Genomic DNA, 13,585 nt, shown 5'->3' with positions numbered 1-13,585 from the left:
TTGTGATACATATCAGTATCAAAAAGACCTCTCATAATCGAACATTGCAAAGTCTCAAATTGTGCCAAGATCAAAGATTCAACATCTTATACAATGTGAACTTTTCCCATATTTTCAAAATTCTTAAAAAACTTTACATGTTCTATTAATATTACGATGGCCCAGACCTAACTCTCCTATATATATCAAAATTTTCTTGGGTTTGGCTGGTTATTATAGAAGGTTCGTGGAAGGATTTTCATCCATAGCTTCTCAATTGACTAAGTCAACTCAGAAAAAGGCTAAGTTCTAATGGTCAGATGATTGTGAGAAGAGCTTCTCAGAACTTAAAACTAAGTTGACTACAACTCCTGTTTTGACTCTACCGGAAGGTTCAGACAGTTATGTGATCTATTGTGATGCATCCATAGTCGGCCTAGGTTGTGTGTTGATGCAGTGAGGTAAGGTTATATCATATGTTTATAAACAACTTAAGGTGCATGAGAAGAACTATTTGACTCATGACCTCGAGCTTGTAGCTATAGTATTTGCCCTTAATATTTGGCGACATTACTTGTATGGTGTTCACGTAGATGTGTTCATAAAACATAAGAACCTTCAGTACGTTTTCACCCAGAAAGAGTTGAATCTTCGCCAGAGGAGATGGCTTGAGTTCCTCAAGGATTATGATTTGAATGTGTTTTACCATCCTGGTAAGGCCAATGTAGTAGTAGATTCTCTTAGTAGACTATCTATGGGTAGTGTACCACATGTTGAGGAAGAAAGAAAAAAACTAGCAAAAGATGGTCATAGGCCTGCTCGATTGGGAGTTCACCTTATGAGCATATCAGATGATGGTGTAATAGTTCAAAATGGGTCAGAATATTTATTGGTAGCATAGGTTAAGGAAAAACAAGATAGTGATCATATATTGCTTCAACTGAAGGGTGTAGTTCATCTGCATATAGTTGAGATTTTCTCCCAAGGGGGAGTACTTCGCTATTAGAGTCGTTTATGTGTTCTTAAGGTGGGTGAGTTGAGACAACAGATTCTTGTAGAAGCCATAACTCCATGTATTCTATTCATTCAGGCGCCACTAAGATGTACCGTGATCTAGGGAAGTCTTTTGGTGGAATAGTATGAAAAGGGATATAGCAGATTTTGTGGCTAAGTGCCCTAATTGTCAGCAAGTGAAGGTAAAGCATCAGAAAGAAACCAGTGGGTATTACTCAAGAGATTAACATTCCTACATGGAAGTGAGAAGTGATCAACATAGTCTTCATTACAGGTTTACCTCGTACTCGTAGGCAATATGACTCCATTTGGGTAATAGTTGACAGAATTACTAAGTCTGTGCACTTTTTGGCTGTTAAGACGATAGATTCGGCGAAGGACTACGCCAAGCTTTAGATTAATGAGATAGTGAGGTTGCATGCATAGGGTTCCTTTGTGTATCATCTCAGATAGAGGTCCTCAGTTTACCTCTCATTTCTGGAAGTCATTTCAGAAAGGTCTTGGTACTAAGATTAACCTTAGCAGAAAATTTCATCCATAGACGGATAATCAGGCAGAGCGTACAATTCATACCCTAGAGGACATTTTGAGAGCTTGTGTGATCGACTTCAAGGGTAGTTGGGATGATGATCTTCCTCTTATGGACTTCGCCTATAATAATGGTTACCATTTCCAGCATTCAGATGGCCCTTTATGAGGCATTGTATGGGCGTATATCTAGATCTCTAGTTGGTTGGTTTGAAGTAGGTGAAGCAACCTTGTTAGGGACACATTCGGTTCATGATGCTAAGGAAAAAGTTCAGCTCATCATATATAGACTTAAGACAACCAGAGTCATTAGAAGTCCTATGCAGATGCAAGGAGAAGGGACTTGGAGTTCCAAATTGATGATTGGGTTTTCCTGAAAATGTCACCTATGAAAGAGGTGATGAGATTTTGCAAGAAAGGGAAGCTCAGTCCTAGATATGAAAGCCCTTACAACATCTTGAAAAGAGTTGGTAAAGTGGCTTATGAATTAAAGTTGGCAGTAAAACTAGCAGCAGTGCATCATTTTTTTCATATTTCATTGTTAAAGAAGTGTGTGGGTGATTAAGCATTTATAGTACCATCGAAAAGTGTGGCTGTGAAGGATAGTCTCACTTATGAGGACGTGCCAAATGAGATTCTTGGTCGTCAAGTTCGAATGTTGAGAAACAAAGAAGTCGCTTCAGTTACGGTTTTGTGGAGGAGTCAGTCTGTAGAGGGAGCTACTTGGGAAGCAGAAGGAGACATGAAGGCCAAGTACCCTCATCTCTTTCCTTCTGATTCCATTCCAGCTTAAGGTAATAGTTCCTCTCCAGTCTTTCAGTTACTCATGCAGAGCTTCAGTCTTAGTATCATGTTCCTTCATTTATACTTGCATTTTTAGCGTATTTGCATGTTCTTAGAACTTAGTTCAGTCAGATTTCAGTTTCCAGTACTTAGTGGTAGGGTTTGAAGCTCTTTCCTTCCATATTTAGCTAGTTTAGTCTTCATTTGAGGATGAATGTTCCCAAGGGGGAGAAAATGTAACACCCCGCATCCTTGACAAACCAAAATGTTGATTTCAGAAGTTGAAGGTGCCAACGACAACCACCACCCACAGACTGTAGGGTGACCCACAGACCGTAAATGGGGTCAGTGGATGGCCACCTATAGCACTTCCCATAAAAAGTCCAGAAAATTGTCTAATGATAGACCCACGACCGAACCCACGGATTGTAGGTCAGACCATGGGCCGTGGTCCTACTCCGTGGATCAAGACCCCAGAATCTCCTCTCTGAAGACCAATTGACGGTTGATAGGACGGGCCATGGGTCCATCGATGGTTTGTGGGTCAATCCGTTGGTTGGTCCCGATTGCTTTTAAGTCAGGGGTCATTTGGTCTTTTCCCTATGCGTTGGACCCCAAAACTATGTTGTTTAACCCCTAAACTGCGTCGTTTGAGTTAATTTTAGCCTAGTAACTAAATTAGAACTTAGCCTAGTCAACTCATTCTCCAAAAATTCACCAAGTTGAACAAAAAGAAGGAGAAAGAGTCGACAAAGCCCTCTCCAAGAACGCAACCATGTTTCCTTCAGTTCAAGCCCTAAAATCGAAAGATTTCTCTGTGAATTTCGTCACTAGGTATGTGGGATTTCACTAGTGGGTTCCTTTCACCCATTAGGTCCCTAGAATTCAGTCAGATTTTTGATTCTCTATATAATGCTAGACCTAGGGTTTCTAGAATTTTAGAATTTATGGTGTGATTTAGTTGTTAGACTAATCCAAATTAGATTATCATGCATTTGAGAAATTGTTGCTTAGTTCTTGCATGAAACTCAGAACCCTAGTTGTGTAGATTTGTTTAGTTCATGAATTACACTTGCTAGGTTAGTTTATTCAGTTATACATACTTAAGTTAAGAATGTTTCATTATTAGTATATTAATGTTGCATTTTCAGTTAACATGTCAGTATTTTGAGCTATTCAGTATTACATAAATTAAGTCATAATGTGTTATTTACATAATCAGTTGGGAGTAGGCTTAATACCGAGTGGACTAAGGGTCAGTTACCCTCAAAGTCCCAGAACTACATGCCCCCATAGGATAAGTCCCCTCTTTGGGCAACAGTTTTAGTGATCACGCCAGTCATGCCTTTATATCCTTGGTAAGGTATATTGGGTCCTCTCGATAGGATGATACATTGGACTCCACATATAGCTCTTGTGGTTTTATATCGGTTAACAGTAGCTCCCACAGTCAGATTCTAGTGCATTAACCAAGTTACAGTATTAGTTCAGTATTCAGTCTCAGCATGTCATGTACTTGGTCATTGCATTCAGTTAGCTTAGTATTCAGTATATTTCAGTAATTACTTCATGTTCAGAATATATCATTTCTCTTATTTCTTTGTTCAATTATGTGTATGTTATTCAGTTTCTATTCTATCATGCATGCTCAGTACCCTTCAAGTACTGACGCATACTCGGAGCTACATCTTTTTGTGATGTAGGTTTAGGTCCTCCGCGTTCAGATCACACATAGATTGGTTCCCGATCTCCAGTTCAATAGCATTAGTGATGACTTCGTGGACGATTGACATGTCTTTTATTTAGTCATTTTGTTGTAGCTTCAGTTTTTCTAGAGTTAGTTAGGGCATGTCCCAGCATCTCTAATCAGTAAAGGCTTACATTCAGACATAGTTTAGATTCAGTTTTTAGTTGAGTTTTATCTTTCAGTTTTCATTAAACTCAGTTTTTTTTTATATATTCAGATTTAGGAGGGGTATTCCGCATCATTTTCCTTTATGATATGTTTTATGCTTTCACATAGAATTATCTTATTTCAGTTATCTTAGTATGCTTATGATATGTCAGCGGGGTTAGCTTAGGGTCACTCTGATCCTAAGTCACGTGTTTACGCCCTAGGGGTAGCTTTGAGGAGTGGCAAATATGTAAGGTAAAACCTTTTTCCCTTATTTTACGGTTTCAAAATTTAAAGTAATTTATGTAAATAATTAGATTTTAATATTCATGATTTATAAAATTTATTGTAATTATTTTTACTTATCAAATAACTTTTTTAATAATTTTATTTATCGATTTTCAAATTTTTGAAATAATTATTTTTATTATCGGTTAAGGTTTAAAATATTTAAGTGTACTTATTTTATACAAAAACTAATTATTATGTGTAGTACATCATTAATTAAATAGCAATTCAACTGATCTTCCCTTAAATGATTTAAATCATAGCCCCTTCTATTTAATTTATTTAATTCCTAGAACTTTTCTTATTCAATTTCAATTTTCAATTCTAGCCCTTTCAATACAAGTCTTATTTCAATTCTAGACTCTCGAAACACTTTTCATTTACTTGTAGGATCATATGGGGTGATCCTTAAATTGCCCATATCTTTATAGGTAAATTCTTTAGTGTGGGAATGATTTTGGATATCAATTAAAAGTCACTAGAAACCCCTAGCACAAAGTAGAGTTAAAAGTTTCCTTATCGATTAAATTTTGATGTAAGATTCTACTTGTGTCAACTTCAAACGACCATATCTCTTAGAATATAAAGAGTTATGGAGCCCATAACATACCAAATTAAAGGTATTAAAATAAACTTTACAAATCCACCAATTTTGCATCAATCTAATTTCTGAGTAAGAAGTTATGACCATTTTAGTAACTAATACAGTGCAGTGACAAATTAACCAATGGGAAAAATATTAAAAAGGGTCTTTTTACCACCAAGAAAACCCTAAACGATTTTCTTTACTAATAAAAGGCTCAAAACAATTAGATTTTCATCTTTTAATCCATCATTCGCATCTCTCTCAAACCCTAGGTCAAAACCCTAAGGAAAAATCAAAGTAGAAGACTCCATTCAAAATTCTTTCAATTTTTTCAAGATTCTTCTTCAAGGTAAGTCGTTCTCCAAGAATTTCATTACAATTATGAATCACTAATCAAAATCATAATTCTTGGTCATAAGGATTTTTTTTTTTATTTGCACCGGGTGTCCGAGTCTCTTTGAGCCCCGACTAATCCCGGGGGTCATAAGGATTTCAAGAAACTAATTCAAGAATCTCAAGAAAGGTTTTCTTGATTGTTCTCCTTCAAGCTAGGGTTTCAAGGCTTCTAATCAAGTTCGTTTTTAGGATTATTCAAGAACCTTGTTCTTCTAGGTATGTAATGCTATCATAGTGTTGGACTAGTTCGTCCTCACGCCCTACATCTACTTTCAAATCTATAAAAGAGTAATCTAGGATTCTATCCCTAGACTTGAGTATTCTTGAGATAAGTTGATTTTGAGTTCTTGAGTTCATGCATCTTTTTGAAATTCTATTCCTATATTATTGAATTGCTATACGTTATACATTAAACTTCTTGAGTTTATTCGTTCATGTCTATATTTCAGTATGAACCTTATGAATTGAGTATTTTTGGGAGGAGAAATCGTTGAGTCATGAGTTCTAAGTTCTTGAGTTCTTGATTCTTGAGTTCTGAGTACTGAGTTTCGTTATTTCTATTAAGATGCATGAGTGAGTCGTTCATGTCCATAATTCCTCATGAACCCTATGATTTAATTTATTAATTTTGAAAAGCTTTTTTAAAGCCAATATTTGAGTTCTTAAGAGAAAAGTAAAGATGTGTTTTTAGAAAAGTGTTTCTAAAACATTATTAGTATGACAATCGAGTATGTCATCAATGTATGAGCAGTATGATATTTAGATATACCATCAATGTTTATGCAGTATGAATTTCCGATTCATGAATGATCATATTAAAATATGATTTTTATATGTTTTTGAAAGAGTTTTCAAGTATGAATTGAATAAGACTATAAGGGGACTATGTATTCCTAGAGCTATCAATTTTATTTTGAAAAAGAGAAACTAAGATTTCTAAATGAGTTATGAGTTCAATAGATATTTCAAGAGCAGTTACCTCTTTTAAAAGGTTAGTTTGAACAATTATCTCAAACTAAAGGAAGAGTTGTGTTTTTAAACATATGAGAATGAGTATATATTATTGGAGTAGTATTGAGCACCGATATGTGGACGAGTTCAGACAACTCAAAGTTCTTATAAATCATGTATGCCAACATGGATAAAGCGCCATACTTTTAGATGATTCCTTATTGCTTTTTAAGCATAGCTTAGTGGATCCACTTAGTTGAGGTGTTCTATACCCTGACAAGGTATAGAATAGTTCTGGCAGCATGGGAAAAATGATGTATCATCACGTAGTTCAGAGTGATGGTTGTCGGTTAGAGAATCTCCCAATAGAGTTAAAGTGTTTTGTTATATATCACTTTTTATTTGAGTTCAGAGATGAGAAAGTATTATTTAAAACTGTAAATGATTTAAATCATTTATTTCTTTACATTCAACTTGAGTACATTGTTATATACAACAATCCTTTCTTTCAGTTATTTGTTATTCAGCCATATTACAGATTAGTTCATTCTATGTACTGATGTCATTCGACCTGCACCCTTTTATGATGCAAATATATGTGTTCTTGATTATCAACATGCACTTTGTTGAGATCATTCTAAACTCTATTTAGCTTTGGTGAGCCTCCTTGTATTGCAGAGGACTTCACAATTACTTTCCAATTAGTAGTTTTGAGGTGTCATGGGTCTTGTCCCGGCATCCTTCCTTAATAGTAGAGGCTTCATATATAGACAGTTTTGGAGAGTCCTTCAGTTTCAGATATTTTATTTAAAACTTATGTTTCATACTAAGTATATTGAGCAAACTTTTGAGATTTAATAAACTATTTTAAGCTTTTTTTTTCAATTTGATGCTTATGTATGCTCAAGTTAGTCTCTCGCTTGTAGTCAATCAGGATGAGGGTTCACTTGGGGACAAACAATGGTTCTTGAGTGCCGGCCATGTCCAAGGTGTAGGCTTAGTTCGTGACAAACTTAGTATCAGAGCACAGAGTTCAAATGTCCTAGGTTTTCTATGAAGTCATGTCAGTAGGATCTTATTTATGATTGTGAGGGCCCCACTTTTATAAATGAGGAGACTACAGACATTTCGAAAAAGTTTCCCTTTTTTCATACTCTAAATCGTGCGATAGAGTTGTGTCATAAGGAACTTACTCTAACTCATGCGTTTCTCTTATCCATTTGACTACCCCTCATACTCAAGGTAGAATTGTAAAGTAAAGCCTAGATCCTTATGGATGAGTTACTCTTAGAAAAGGTCTTCAAAAAAGTCAAGAGACCTCATAGGAGTTTGAGAGAAGCCTGTGAGTGAGCTTAAGTGTGGAGATTCAAATGAATGCACTTTTAATTCATATGCATTGCGCTTTTAAGCTAAAAGTGACATGTTTTCCCACACTCTTTTACCTAAACCTCATTTCAGATGATACCCTTATGAGGAAGTATGTTTTAGAGATTGGGTAGTGTTTTCACCTGAAGATATAGTATTAGTTACAATGTTATAAGTAGTAGTATTAAAAGTGCCCAGAGTTAGAAGAATGAATGCAGAGGTATAGTAATCCAAGAAACGAAGATAGTGATGAAGCAAATTATATTGTTGTAGTCATGCACCTATTAAGTTATTAATGAGGATTTTTGCCTTATAGGTAGACAAAGAAGTGATGAGTTTGTCTAGATTTCATGATAGAAGGTAGAGTAAGAGTTACTAGTATGGATGAGTTAGAGTATACTTTAACCAAAATGGAGTTTATTTCAATGGAACACTCTGTTAGTGAATGTCAAGTATAGGTGTTGAATAAAAAAGTAGAATATTCATGAGGTGATATATCTAAGCTAGACTTATGATTTTTAAGGGAGAACCCATAATATTTAGAGGGTTATAGAACTAATTAGGCAATGATGTATAGCGAATGGGTAAATAGTACTTAAGTTGTGAAAGGAAGTGTGGCGGTAAATTGTAAGTATGAAGACTAAGGGGTAAAGATTGACTACTTTTCATGAGGTCTTAGTAGGCGTGTGTTTCTCAACTTTTATCTAGTAGTTGTAAGTTAGTATAGTAAGCAAGCAATCATGTTGATATCCGGGATTAGTAATAAACATTAAGCTAGAATTTGAGATGAGAGTTGTGGTACAAAAGAATGACAACATGAGGGTGATGATGTTAGTTTTCTGATAGACTTGGCATAGAATAGGAGAGGAGTTAAGAGGTTAGTTACAATGAAGGTGAGTGGTAAAACTATGGAATTCTAACTTTGTGGTAAGAGTAGTGAAGTGTGGCTAAGTCATTATAGTAACAAGAGTATTAAGAGGTGTACCCGAGGTTGTACATAACCAAATGAGGTTCTAATTAAGTTTCTTTTTTTCATATGTGCCTAGATAATATATTTGAGCTGTCTATGTGGAATAGGCTTATGTAAGCATTAATTTTTTTCCTTAAGAGTTAAATAAAGTGGTCTTATGAACCAATGAGAAGAGGTTAATAGAAGCATCTTAGAAAGAGGTCTTAGAAGGAGTCTCTGTACCTACTTATGCAGAGTTAAGTAGCAATGAGATAAGACCTTCCCGAGTATTAAAGTAAAGGGAATGTAGACCAATGTAAAGATGTTGAAATAGATCCATAGCTTTCAAGTGTCAGCTTCAAACCTAAGAGGGAGATGATAAGATGAGAACTCAAGTCAAGTGTTGAGAATAAGATAGCGATGTCTTCAGAAAGAGTTTTAGAGATATATCAATCCATTAATAATCTTGCATATTCCTCAAGCAAAGTTATTACGACATCTTGTGGATATTCCTAATAGTAGAATTGTGCCTATGACATATACTCACATACTTTAGAGAGATTCACATCTATGCTTAGCCCATTAACCTCGGGCTTAATACATCAAGTTGTGGATATCAGTCTCATGCTATGAACCGATTCATATAAGCAATCATGTCTCTCAATATGTTCTGTCTCACAAATCCACGAATTACTCTCAATGGCTAGCAACATAATGTTATGTCATGCACATTCTTATATAAGAATTCTCGAATGAATTGTGCTTATGATATTTCGCCCTGAAGTCTTTTCAATAATCCTTTTTTTGTTTTGGTAACGCATGAAAGTTCAGTTGGTAGAGATTATAAGAGGATGAGAAGTTATTAGAAAGAAGGTTAGTAGGAGTCTATGGAGTGGTTAAGGTTCTACACTTGAGTGTGGCATTGTTAACATGTAGACAAAGTGTGATACATTAGGTGTTTCATGATATGAGCTTATGTTAGCTAAATATAGCGCTAAGGAGTAGTGTTCTTGGGATGAGATTTCCTACAGAGGTATAGTACCCGAATATTGTGATTTAGATCAGAATAATCACCCTATATTAAGTACTTGGTGATTTTGAGTAAGACTTGCGCATAGTAAAAGTAACCCCTTTCCATTATCAGACCAGCTGTCACTCGAAGACAAATGATCCCACGGGGGAGATATTGTAAAAACCCAAAAAATTTTAAGTTAAAACTTGAATCACTCTTCATTTACTTGTAGGGTCATATCGAGTGACTATTAAATTGCCCATATTTGTTAAGGTAAATTATTTAGTGTGGGAATGATTTTGGATATCAATTAAGGTCACTAGAATCCCCTAAGCACAAAGTAGAGTTTAAAGTTTCCTTATCGATTAAGTTTTGATGTAAGATTCTGCTTCAGTCAACTTCAAACAAACATATCTCTTAGAATATCAAGAGTTAAGTGGCCCTTAACCTATCAAATTAAAGATATTTGAATCTATTTTTCAACGCCACCAATTTCGCGTCAATCCAATTTTTGAGTAAAGAGTTATGACCATTTTAGTAATTGATACAGTGCAGTGACGAATTAGCCGATGGAAAATATTAAAAAGGGTATTTTTGTCTTTTTACTTCCAAGAGCACCCTAAAAAAATTTCTTGACTAATAAAAGTCTCAAAACAATCAGATTTTCATCTTTTAATCCATCATTCTCTTCTCTCTCAAATCGAAGGGCAAAACCCTAAGGAAAAATCAAAGTAGAAGACTCCATTAAAGATTCTTTCCATCTTTTTCAAGATTCTTCTTCAAGGTAAGTCCTTCTCCAAGAATTTCATTCTTTCCAACTCAGATTCCTCCATACAATTATGAATCTCTAATGAAAATCATCATTCTTGATCATAGATATTTCAAGAAACTAATTCAAGAATCTCAAGAAAGGTTTTCTTGATTGTTCTCCGTCAAGTTAGGGTTTCAAGACTTTTAATCAAGTTCTTTTTCAAGATTCTTCAAGAATCTTGTTCTTTCAGGTACGTAAGGCTATCATGGTGTTGGACTAGTTTGTCCACACCCTACATCTACTTTAAAACCAGTAAAAGAGTAATCTAGGATTTTATCCCTCGATTTGACTATTCTTGAAATAAGTTGATTTTGAGTTCTTGAGTTCGTGTTTCTTTTTGAAATTCCTAATTATTGAATTGCTATACATTATGCATTAAAATTCTTGAGTTTATTCGTTCATGTCTATATTTCAGCATGAACCCTATGAATTGAGTAATTTTTAGAGGAGAAATATCGTCGACTTATGAGTTTTGAGTTCTTGTGTCCTTGAGTTTTTGAGTCTCAAGTTCTGAGTACTAAGTTTTCTTATTGGTATTAAGATCCCTAAGTTGAGTCGTTCATGTCAGTAATTCCTCATGAACCTTATGATTTGAGTTATCAATTTTGGAAAGCTTTTTGGAAGCGAACACTTGAGTTCTGAAACTGAGTTTTGAGAAAAGTAAAGATGAGTTTTGAGAAAAGAGTTTCTAAAACATGATTAGTATGATAATCGACTATGTCATCAATGTATGCAGGGGCCGATCTAGGAATGCCCAAGGGGTGTCACAGGACATGGCTTCGTTGGAAAGAATTATTATATATATAATTAAGAAAGAAAAAGAAAAAAAAATATAATATAGTGTTAAATCTTGACATAAGAGGTCATGTAGCATAGTTGGTTTAGTGTATCATTTGTTGCGTGTAGGTCCTGAGTTCGAACCTTGACAATGCTTCTTTTTCATTCTTTCTTTTTTCGCTTTTTCTATTTGTCCTATTCTTTTGCTTTTTTCTCTTTTGATATTTTATATAAAAATAAATATGTAGTGCTATTATATTTGGTGAGATTATTTTCAAAATGAAAATCTATTCATAAAAAGCTAAAATGTTTTTGTTTATAATTTTTATTTTTTTAGAAAAGATATAATAGTATATGTGAATTGTGTTAATATATATATAAGGTGACACCGCTTGCCAAAAAATCATGTGTACACCCTGAATGTATGAGTAGTATGGTATCAAGATATACCATCAATGTTTATGCAGTATGACTTCCCGAGTAATCAATAATCATATTAAAATATGATTTTGATATGTTTTTAAAAGAGTTTTCAAGTATAAATTGAGTAGGAGTATAAAAGGACTATGTATTCCCAGAGATATCAATTTTTACATTGATAAAAGAGAAACTGAGATTTCTGAATGAGTTATGAGTTCAAAAGATATTTCAAGAACAGTTACCTCTTTTAAGAGGGTAGTTTGAGCAATTATTTCAAACCGGAGGAAGAGTTATGTTTTTAAACATATGAGCATAAGTATATATTAATGGGAGTAGTATTGAGCACCAATATAGGGATGAGTTCAGACAACTCAAAGTTCTCATAAACCATGTATGCTAACATAGGTAAAGGGTCATACTTTTTAGATGATTCTCTATTGCTTTCAAGCATAGCTTAGTGGATCCACTTAATTGAGGTGTTCTATACCCCCGGCAAGGTATAGGAAAGTTCTGGCAGCGTGGGCAAGACACTATATCATCACGTAACTCATAGTGATGGTTGTCGGTTGGAGAATCTCCCAATAAAGTTAAAGTGTATATTTATATATCACTTATTATGTTGAGTTCAGAGATGAGAAAGTATTTTGTAATGCTTTAAATGATTTAACTCCTTTATTTCTTTACATTCAGCTTGAATATGTTTTTACCTATTGTAGTCCTTTCTTTTAGTTATTTGTTATTCAGCCATATTACATACTTGTACATTCTATGTACGGATTTCATTCGACATGCATCCTTTTATGATGCAGCTAGTGTTCATGATTATCAATAGGTGCTTCGTTGATCATTCTCCACTCCAGTTAACTTTGGTGAGCCTCCTTGTATTGCAGAGGACTTTACAGTTACTTTCCAGTTAGTAGTTTTGAGGTGTCGTGGGTCTTGTCCTTGAATCCTTCCTTAATAGTAGAGGCTTCATAGATAGACAGTTTTGGACACTCTTTCAGCTTCAGATATTTTATTTAAAACTTATGTTTCATACTAAGTATATTCAGCAAAGTTTTGAGATTCAATAAACTATTTTTATGCATTTTTTCAATTTGATGTTTATGTATGCTCAAGTTAGTCTTTCACTTGTAGTTAATTAAGATAAGTGTTCGCTTGGGTCCAACAATGGTTCTTGAGTGCCGACCATATCCAGGGTGTAGGCCCGGGTCAGGACATGGTCATTTGAGCTTTAGCCTATTTTCTTCCAATTCTAGATTATCAAATATCTTTCAACCTCAACCATCCATCCTTTAAATCAAAATTTGAGATCAAATCCTAGTCGTTCATCTTCTCTTAATCAACACTTCAGATCTGACAGCTCTTTACTTTCCTTTTTAATTCACTTAATACCCAAACCCTAACAATTTTAATTTGTTCTCATCATCTGAAAGAAGGTTGCGCTGCACCTCTGTCTCCTCTCCATTTTCGGTGAAATGGCCGCTACTCCTCTTTCTCCTGTGGTCGGCGAAGGCAACAACAACCATCACCCTATCTCTCGCCCTCTTTCCCTCCTCCTTCTTTTCCGGCGATAGCCGCCAGAGGCAGTCACCTCATATTTCTCTCTCCTCGTCCTAGCGAGAACCACCAGACGATGGTTTCTCTTTTCTCCCTTTCTCATCATCCAACGAGGAAAACAATCGACGAGCCATAACAGGAACGAATCGACCTTCGAGTTTGACAGCAACAAACAAGAGCATAGTTACTCTGTCACTTCGATTACAAAGCTCCGGTCTAAGTCAAAGTTTGGTCATGTTAAAGTCGAGGATTTTAGCTTACTAAAAGACGGA

The 13,585-nt window shown here is 35.0% G+C and overlaps 1 pseudogene; it reads right to left on the bottom strand.

Moving 5' to 3' along the window:
• LOC125863888 (uncharacterized) overlaps positions 1 to 13,282 on the bottom strand; it is a 34,178-nt pseudogene extending 20,896 nt beyond the window's left edge.
• Positions 13,283 to 13,585: the final 303 nt, after the last annotated feature.

Source organism: Solanum stenotomum, chromosome 5, assembly GCF_019186545.1.
Source record: "Solanum stenotomum isolate F172 chromosome 5, ASM1918654v1, whole genome shotgun sequence".
Classification (NCBI taxonomy): domain Eukaryota; kingdom Viridiplantae; phylum Streptophyta; class Magnoliopsida; order Solanales; family Solanaceae; genus Solanum; species Solanum stenotomum.
This window is presented reverse-complemented; position numbering and strand designations above follow the sequence as displayed.